Below are 8859 nucleotides of genomic sequence, written 5' to 3'. Positions count from 1 at the left end.
CTGATTCTCCCACTTTTTAAAACAACATCCTGAATATGAACAACTGGACAGTGACACGCTCTTGATTCTGTCACTGTAGTGAACCCCAGAGGCACACAGACGTTTTTTATACGACAACATGTGTGTGAACTCCTCGTCCTTTCAACTGAATCCCGTCGCGACACTTCACAACTCCGCTGTCGGCGGCGCATCTTACACTCTCACGGAAAGAGGTCAAACAGACAAGAGCCGAATTTCAGAAAATGATATCGACCTGAACTGCACCTGAACATTACGGTGCATTTGTTGCTCAAAATAAAAGTAGCAGTAATCGTTTTTTTAGTAGCTGCGGGGTAGATTTACCTTTATTCCAATATTATGAAATGAACCAGCAACTTTTGTTCTCCTTTTTGTTCTTGGATTTTGAAAGTATGAATGGAGAGCCGCAAAGAGGTGTGGCTGCGAGGGAGTGATGAATGAAGTACTTTTAGTGATTGAACTTTCTTTAAGCACTACTAAATATCTTAATCCCACATTACAAGCAGACGTAGATTTAATAATGACAGGCACAAAATCCCTCTTTTTTACGTTGACATAAAGATGAAGTGTATGGGATTACCTCCCGGGGGCACGGAGCATTCCGCAGGAATAGGAAAGCTATTACACCGCCGCCGTTAATTACAAGATGATTAGATTGTTATGTAAACCGAGGCAGTTTGTAGATTCATCGCACACATGGATAACTAAATGGCAGAAAGTCAGAGCAGGGAATGAAGCGTTATGTAATGTGAATCCAGCGAACACGTGGCCCTGATCGAGTAAACCGGGCTAGAGGGGGGACAATCCCTCATTCAGCGACAAGATTTGCATATATGATGATCGTGTATTAGTATTTGTGTGTGTGTCTGTCTGAGAGAGTGCGTCCAACTCTGACTGGCAGATTGCTTGCGATGAAATGTCAGCAGCCCACACCATACGACAGGCTGTGCTGCTGCTGCTGCGTGTGCGTGTGCGTGTGTGTGTAGCAGGCTGACAGGCAGACAGACGAATGGGAGGAGAGCAGGGAGGGGAAAAATCAATACATAATGTCACAAGACATAGATTTTTCATCATATTTACCTGCTACTTTGACAGTATAAACAAGGTTTGATACAGATGTATGACTCTTCAAACATACCTAAGAGTTAGCGGTTAGTTTAAAAAAAAAAATATGATTCAAAATGTCCAAGCGTCCTGCAAATCCTGCCATGATCAGATTGAATGAGTTCTCCAAAAACAAGGCTTTTCCGAAAACGGCTGACCTGCCGCAGCCTGTAATCCACAAATATATTCCTGTTTGTTGATATTCAAGGCTGGTGGAGGCGATTAGAGTAAATGCATGAGCTAAAATGAGCACATATGCCATATAGTGGATAGCTTTGCCACGGAGAATGTTTTTTAGTATGTGGAAAGCATTTGTTTTTTTTAATCCAAACAATGCACTTATTGTAAATCAGCTAAATGATATGTAATGTTAAAAGCAAACAAATGTATGAGCATCTAAGTCCAGACCTTGATTCTGCACATATGCAGACACACTTTCACTTTTTCAGAGATAAATTATTCCAGAGTTTGTCTTTCACAAAGAACTCTATACCTGTACATTCACTGATATGAAGTAAATAAGAGCCTGTACAGTAGCAGCCAATAAAAAAAGACCTCCCCTAAATGTTTAAGACGTTTGATGGATGTTTAGGAGAGTTTGATAGAATATGAATGACCTGATTTAACGGTAAACATCTTATTCTGTTGACAAATGTTATCTTGCTGCATGTTAATTATAATCACCACTTAAATCCAGTGAGTACAACAGAACAATGACTAAAATAAGTCGAGAATGACGGCAGACGCTCGACATCTTGTTCTTGTTCTTAGTGTGTGTGTGTGTGTAAATGTGCGACTTGGTGTACTGCTGGGATGGCTATCTTGGTAGATGGGGTGTGGATGGTTGTCATGGCAACTAAGTGATGGGGTTAAGATAGCAAGTGAGTGTATGTGGTGTTTTTCTTTTTCTTTTTGCGCACTCAAACCTTTTCCAGCAGAAGTGCCTCTTCGGGAGTGTGTTAAAGTATCACCAGTGACTCTATTCTCTCACTTGACACATACAATGATGTTCAAGAGTGTGTGTGTGTGTGTGGGGGGCGTTTTTTTTTGTGTGTGTATTGACGGAATGAAAGAAAAAATGCAAAGCATGAGAAGGAGAGAAGATCAGGACATTATGTGCCTCAGTAAGACTGTTATCGATTTTTTTAAACAATCCGACAATCCTGTTGACCATGCGTGTGCCCATCTTTCCCTCTGTGTGTGTGTGTCTGTGTGTGTGTGTGTGTTTGCAGTGAAAACGTCCATCAGGACTGTCCTCTCTCATCCCTCCCCACCACAGTAAATCCATCTCTCTGGCTCCGCCAGCATTAAGAGGCTGAGATCGGTCCCTCAGGCCCCAGAGAGAAATCTGTGCTGCTCGTGTGTCTGTGTGTCTGTGTCTCATTTTGTGCGTTTCTTATCTCCCTCATTCAAATCCATGCTCACTCCGTATCATTTGTGTGTGGCCAGTTAGATGAGACAAGGCTGTTGCGGTAGGGCAGAAGTCTAAATTCTGATTTTCCTTTTCCGTGTGTGTGTGTGTGTGTGTGTGTCTGTGTGTGTGTGTGTGTGTGTGTGTGTGTGTTGTGTGTTGTGTGTGTTGTGTGTGTTTGAAGAATCCATCTGCTCTTCCCTTGTTAAGATCGGTCCCCGAGGGCCTCTTCAGCACAAATCCTCTCCTGGTTCACGTTCACTAGATATCAGGGAGAGGAGAAACGTCTCCTGCTGTCTGTTGCTCTGCCCCATCGTTTACAGTCTTTTTGACCTTTTCTACACTCTTAGCAGTCTGATTTTACATTTCTGTGAGGATGGTCCTTTTTGCCTTGTACCGATGACTGTATATAAAGATGCACATACACCTCCTCACCCTGTGCAAAAGATGTCATTTGCCGACATAGTGTGTGCAGCCGTGCAGCCACGGTGTCAAGATCCCGCCCCAACCAATCACCAGTTGAATTCAGCCGTCAATCAGGACATCTCATGGTTTTTTAAATAACCCATAATCTCAAACAGGAATATTTAAACATACAACAGTATTTTAGGAATTACCTAAAATGACAGAAACCATCTTTGATAAGAATTTATTTACCATAAACTATCTCCCATCTGCTAACATGGAGTGGGAGGAGTTTATTACACATGAGGGGTGTTTTGATTGAGATGTTTGGGCTTTTGAGCTGTCATGTCAGTTCCTGGGTTGCGCAGCATTCGCCTCAGTCAGCACAAAAATATTGTCAGTATCAAGTCCATATTTAAAACCATTTCCCAAGATATCTCACTTTAAAATGATTTAGTTTGAAACTTAAAACATTTAGCCAGAAACCATGTTTTCGACCAACTCTCACACAATGAACTAGTTAGATATAGCTGATAAAGTTTGCCAGCGACTTTTGACATCTCAGCTTTCAAAATCCCCCTTACTTATATTTTAATAAAAAGGCCTTTTGATTTTTTTTAAAGTGCTCCGTACGTCCTCTTTTTGGCCTTTTGGCACTGCGATCCCAAATTGACAGTAAGTACCGAATGTTCCGCGACTCCGGGAACAAGCCGACCCCGAGATAATTGCAGTCTGACTCGCTGAAATCACAGGGAGGTCGGACAGGACATTGCACAGCCTTCATTTCGCTGTCTCTCGAGCTGATTGTGTGAACAAGAAACTTTCTTTCGAGACGATGGCTGAAAGCAAAGGTCAGAGCAGAAAATAGCGGCAGCTCAAACTTAGAGAACTCGTCATTCTGCTCGGATACTTAACGTACGCACACACACACTCTCTCACTTTAACACAGACGCAAACATTTCAAATCTACCTCGGGATTTATGGGTTATTTAGAGTTCGAGGATGCAGCTGAAAACACATGAGCCATGATTATACTTATTCTCTCTTCATCACACACACAAACACACACATACCACCATGCTGCCACACTTGTACAGTACATCGTGCATGAGACCCTGTTGCTAAGCAACACTGGCCTATGTCAAAGAGTCTAAGCATCAGGCTCTGGGAATGCAGTGTGTGTGTGTGTGTGTGTGTGTGTGTGTGTGTGTGTGTGTGTGTGTGTGTGTGTGTGTGTGTGTGTGTGTGTGTGTGTGTGTGTGTGTGTGTGTGTGTGTGTGTGTGTGTGTGTGTTCAGCGAGGTATAAGGAGATTTAATGTACAAGACGAGACGCAACACAGTAAAAACACATTATTCCCCGAAAATAAATATTATTTTGAGTTTTTAAAAAAGTACAATTATTTCAATTTCAGTAAATTGTATGTCCATACAGATGGTCATTGCTTCTTTTTCCCTGATTACACACAAATGCAGTGTAAGAAAATATAATAGACAGCCAAGCCAATGTGACCGAACATGAATATTATTTCGGAATTTTTGTCGGTATCCCCACTCTAGCCTCCATTGTGGCAAATTAAGATTTTATAGAATAATTACACCCTTCGAGCTGGTCGATGCATCTAGTTTGAAAGAACCAGTTGTGCAATGTCACATTTCTATTCATATTTGAGATACTCAAATTATAGATTGATAGAAGCAAAATTGCAAAAGAGTAATTGACACCAACAGTCCAGTAAAAGTCGTGTACGACAGGAGTGATGTGCACAGATCAACAAGTCTATACAGCCTTTCGTGCATTTGTCCCTCCCGCCCATATACGGTGAAGTGAGCAGGGCAGCGGGTCTCTGTGAGAGCTGGTATCTGCAGCAGCCGAGTCGAGTCGAGTCGAGTATCTGGGTGTGGAGCTGGTGTGTCAAGCAGAGCAGTCTCAGAAGGGAGCACAGGGAGCTACAGTACCCCCCCAGGGAAAAACCTGATTCAGTCAGTCACCACGTTCACTGCTTCAAACTTTGTATTCACACAGTATTCAAGTGACACTATTCTAGGTTGTGTATGTCTTCCTCATATTTAAAGATGGACAACATGGGCAGCCAAATCATCTTGATCGCCCCCTAGATCATAAACTCCTCCATGTTAGCAGATGGGACGGGGACCAAACTATCAAATAATCTTTTCTCAAAGATCCTTTCTCTCATTTTACATGGTTCTTATCACACTGAGAAGTTGAAGTGTTTATCTTTCTGATAAGTTCGGGTTTTTACTAGTTATCTGATGCTATAAAAATTACCTAAAAGTTGTGGGCACCCTTATCCGGGATATTTTAGTTCCATTTTTATACAACAGGAGGAAGTGGAGACGCAACATCCATCTTTATTTATGGTCTCCACAACATCCATGAATCCATAAATGCATAACATGAATCAGAATTCCTGTAGTGATGCTTCTCGATGTCCCTACAGTGTCTCATGGATAACACACCGCAGCCACACACACACCGAGCAGAGCACAACACTTTCTTTGTCCTCGCACACACAGATCAGATGATAAGAGTTTCTGGTCCACGGAGATGAAACCCTCTCAGTTTCTGATTCTGTTCCCGTCGTCTTAAGCCATTTGTTGAACTTCTGCCAGATGGTGGAGACGTGAAGTCCGGCAGGATAATGGATAACAGTGCAGATGAAATGGTAGATACAGATATGACCCCAGGTCAGCCAGATAAGGGGGGACATTGGAACTCTTGCTCTGCTAGTTCATAAATCCCTGCACCTTCCTTGGCCCGTTCGACCACTGCGATCGAAGAAAGTTTGGTTTTGATTGTTTCGTTTCTCTGCTTGTTGCTCATTTGCATTCATTGAAAATCAAATAAGATGGAACCATGGAAACAAGGCCCGGAGAAAGTGAGACGCGGAGAGGTCAGACAGCTCGGGACTGTCAAAACATAACTTTGACTTTTTGCCAGCGTCTCTTTGCATTGAGCTTTTCTTTCTTCCTCTTGTTTGTGTGTGTGTGTGTGTGTGTGTGTGTGTGTGTGTGTGTGTGTGTGTGTGTGTGTGTGTGTGTGTGTGTGTGTGTGTGTGTGTGTGTGTGTGTGTGTGTGTGTGTGTGTGTGTGTGTGTGTGTGTGTGGTCTGAGCGAACGATGCATAGATCTCTCAGAGATTACTCGATCGCTGTCATCATCACACGGGTTGAATACCGAAGGATCCAAATCCAATATACTGTCCGCTGATGTTTATTCAAACCAGTAACGTGATCCAGCAGCTTGTGAAGTGACTGACCCAAACCGCAGAGCGTGTCCTCGGACGTGGCGATCGCCGTTGTCGCCTAACTTGATTGGTTGATTTACTGGTCACGTCTCTTGCTGACATTGGTGCTCGTTCGTCTCCGAAACATATTCCCTAATTCCGCAGCAGTTCTCCTCTGATACAAAAGCCTGAAATCCTCCCTGCTCTCGCTCTCATAGACGTTGGCCTGGTATGAACAGGGATTCTGGTAAATGTCTGGATCTATAAATAGCAGCTCTGCCTCTTTCTCTCCAGTCTCTCTTCTTCCATCCTGCATCGTCTGACCCGGTTGTCACGTGCTTTAACTGCTGTGAATTTCATGATCGATCGATTTGAATGCATACATGTCATTTTTGGACGCAAACCAAAGACAAGGGAGTTGTCTCACTTATTTTGAGTCGCAATTAAATCAATCTCGGAGCCATTTGTCTGTCGTTGGATGACGAATTAGTCTCTGGGGGCCATGGCCAATATTCTGGGGCTTCCTGTGTAGACAGCGGACATCCAGGCCAAGCCTCTATTCACCGCACACAGTTTACAATCTGACTAGTTTCTTTTATCAAGATGAACGTTTCTCCACATAAAGACAAACTGTGATCATTTTTTGGGTGTTTTAAGTCCAGATGACATTTTGGCTATTGACAACTATCAGCTGACCGTTTACACCATCAAGCAACTAAAGCCGGCTCAAACGTGATTAGTCAAACTGGAAACGGGCCCAAAACTTGTCCCTTACCAATAGATATTCACATATAGAATCCGTTGATAGAGATTTATTTCATAATCTAGCTATAGTTTCTCTGGAAAACTTTTACTTTTGTTGGTAGGTTTAAGTAGCAATAGAGCAATCAACCAATCCATGATCCATGAAGGAAAAAGTAAAGCGAGTAGAGGTTTACTAAATGTGTCTTTTGTAGTTTTTATTTAATTTCAAATAATAAAAGTAACAATAAAGAATGCACATATAATGCACATTATTTATTTTATATTCACACTCGGTCAACAAGGTCGCTGGTTCTTGGCAGATCTGTGACGGAACAGAGGCTCAGAACATAAACACATGAACATTGTAAAACAGTATGGAGGGACAGAAGCAGCCCTTAGTAACGACTCACAGGTCATTACTTCTCACATCAGACCCCCTCATGGGTCAGAAGTTTGGACCTGCCTCCAACAGTGACTCACTGGTCACTTGTTCTGACCTGCCATCCCCATCACACCGACTCACGGGTCAAGAGGTTTGACTCGCGTTCGACCAGAGTGAGTCATCCGTCATTTTTACTGACCTGCCCACTCTGATCAGGCTAACTCACTGGTCACAATGCTCAAGGGGTTTATCCCCGTGGTTTTCTTTTGTATGGCCCTGATTATACCCCACCCTCAGCTTCCCTCTCCTAAACAGGATGTGGGCCTATTGCCGCTTTGATTTCCTGTCCAGTGAGGCCAACGCCTGTGTTGTCCACGGTTTTATTATGCCTCCGCACTGGCAACGGCCAATGGCAGGAGGCATTATGTTTTCATATTGTCCGTCCGTCCATTCGTCCCATTCCTGCTAACACAACATCTCAATGCCTTGAGGGTTCTGTTTGACTCAAGGATGAACTGATTCGATTTTGTTTGCCTTGTGAGCGCAAAATCTCATTAGAATAAGTTCAATGGTCATTTTTTTCCTAATTTTTATATATTATTTATATAATCTTTTAGGTTAAGAAGCACATCAGTATCTTACTCCCTCCTCATCCTCATTTATGATGAAGAAAATATGTCCTCAGAATCAGCTCAGGCAGAAAGACCCAACACACACAAACACGAAATATTGAACAGTCGACTATCCACTGTGTGTGTGTGTGTGTGTGTGTGTGTGTGTGTGTGTGTGTGTGTGTGTGTGTGTGTGTGTGTGTGTGTGTGTGTGTGTGTGTGTGTGTGTGTGTGTGTGTGTGTGTGTGTGTGTGTGTTTTACAACCCCACAGCACAGCTCATGAAACATCCCCATTGCTCATCTGCAGTGAATCATGTGTCACAGCTTCTGCATTTTATGAAATTAATGGGGCGGTCAATGTTTTTAAAACTCTAATAGCACTTTAGAGTAGAGTAGATTTATATATATATATATATACAATTTGAGTAAGTGATATATTTCCTGTTTGCACAGCCCTAAACCAGATTATTTTTAACCCTGCGCTCATTTGAATTTCCTCACTTTGACTCAAAAATGGGAACCAGGACTCAAGCCCAGTAATTTATTTATTTTTTTATTTGTGACACTCAAACATCCACAGTGTTGAAGGCCTAAAAATAAAATGTAGCTTTAGGGCTGAAGAAAAGATGCAAAATTACTTAATTCAAATGTTCACACACTGGAACCACAGAAACTTCAAATACAGTTTGATCGGATTATACATAGACACTTGCCCTTTTCTCAGGGAGATTATTTAAGGCTTTGAGGGTGATATCATTATCTCGTGGGCAACTTTGAGACAAAATGCCACAACCTCCAAGTCCGCCAGGGTTCTTTTAATGGCATTTGCAAGAAAGTCATGGAGGCCTATGCACTAAATTCTCAAATTATCTACCTCACACTCTTTAATCTGGTCTGATTTCTGGAGGCAACATGAGTGATGATATCATCCTGCAGCC

The sequence above is a fragment of the Hippoglossus stenolepis genome, chromosome 24 (genome assembly GCF_022539355.2).
Source record: "Hippoglossus stenolepis isolate QCI-W04-F060 chromosome 24, HSTE1.2, whole genome shotgun sequence".
NCBI classification, from domain to species: domain Eukaryota; kingdom Metazoa; phylum Chordata; class Actinopteri; order Pleuronectiformes; family Pleuronectidae; genus Hippoglossus; species Hippoglossus stenolepis.
The sequence above is the reverse complement of the archived record's forward strand: the minus strand, read 5'-3'. Positions refer to the sequence as shown.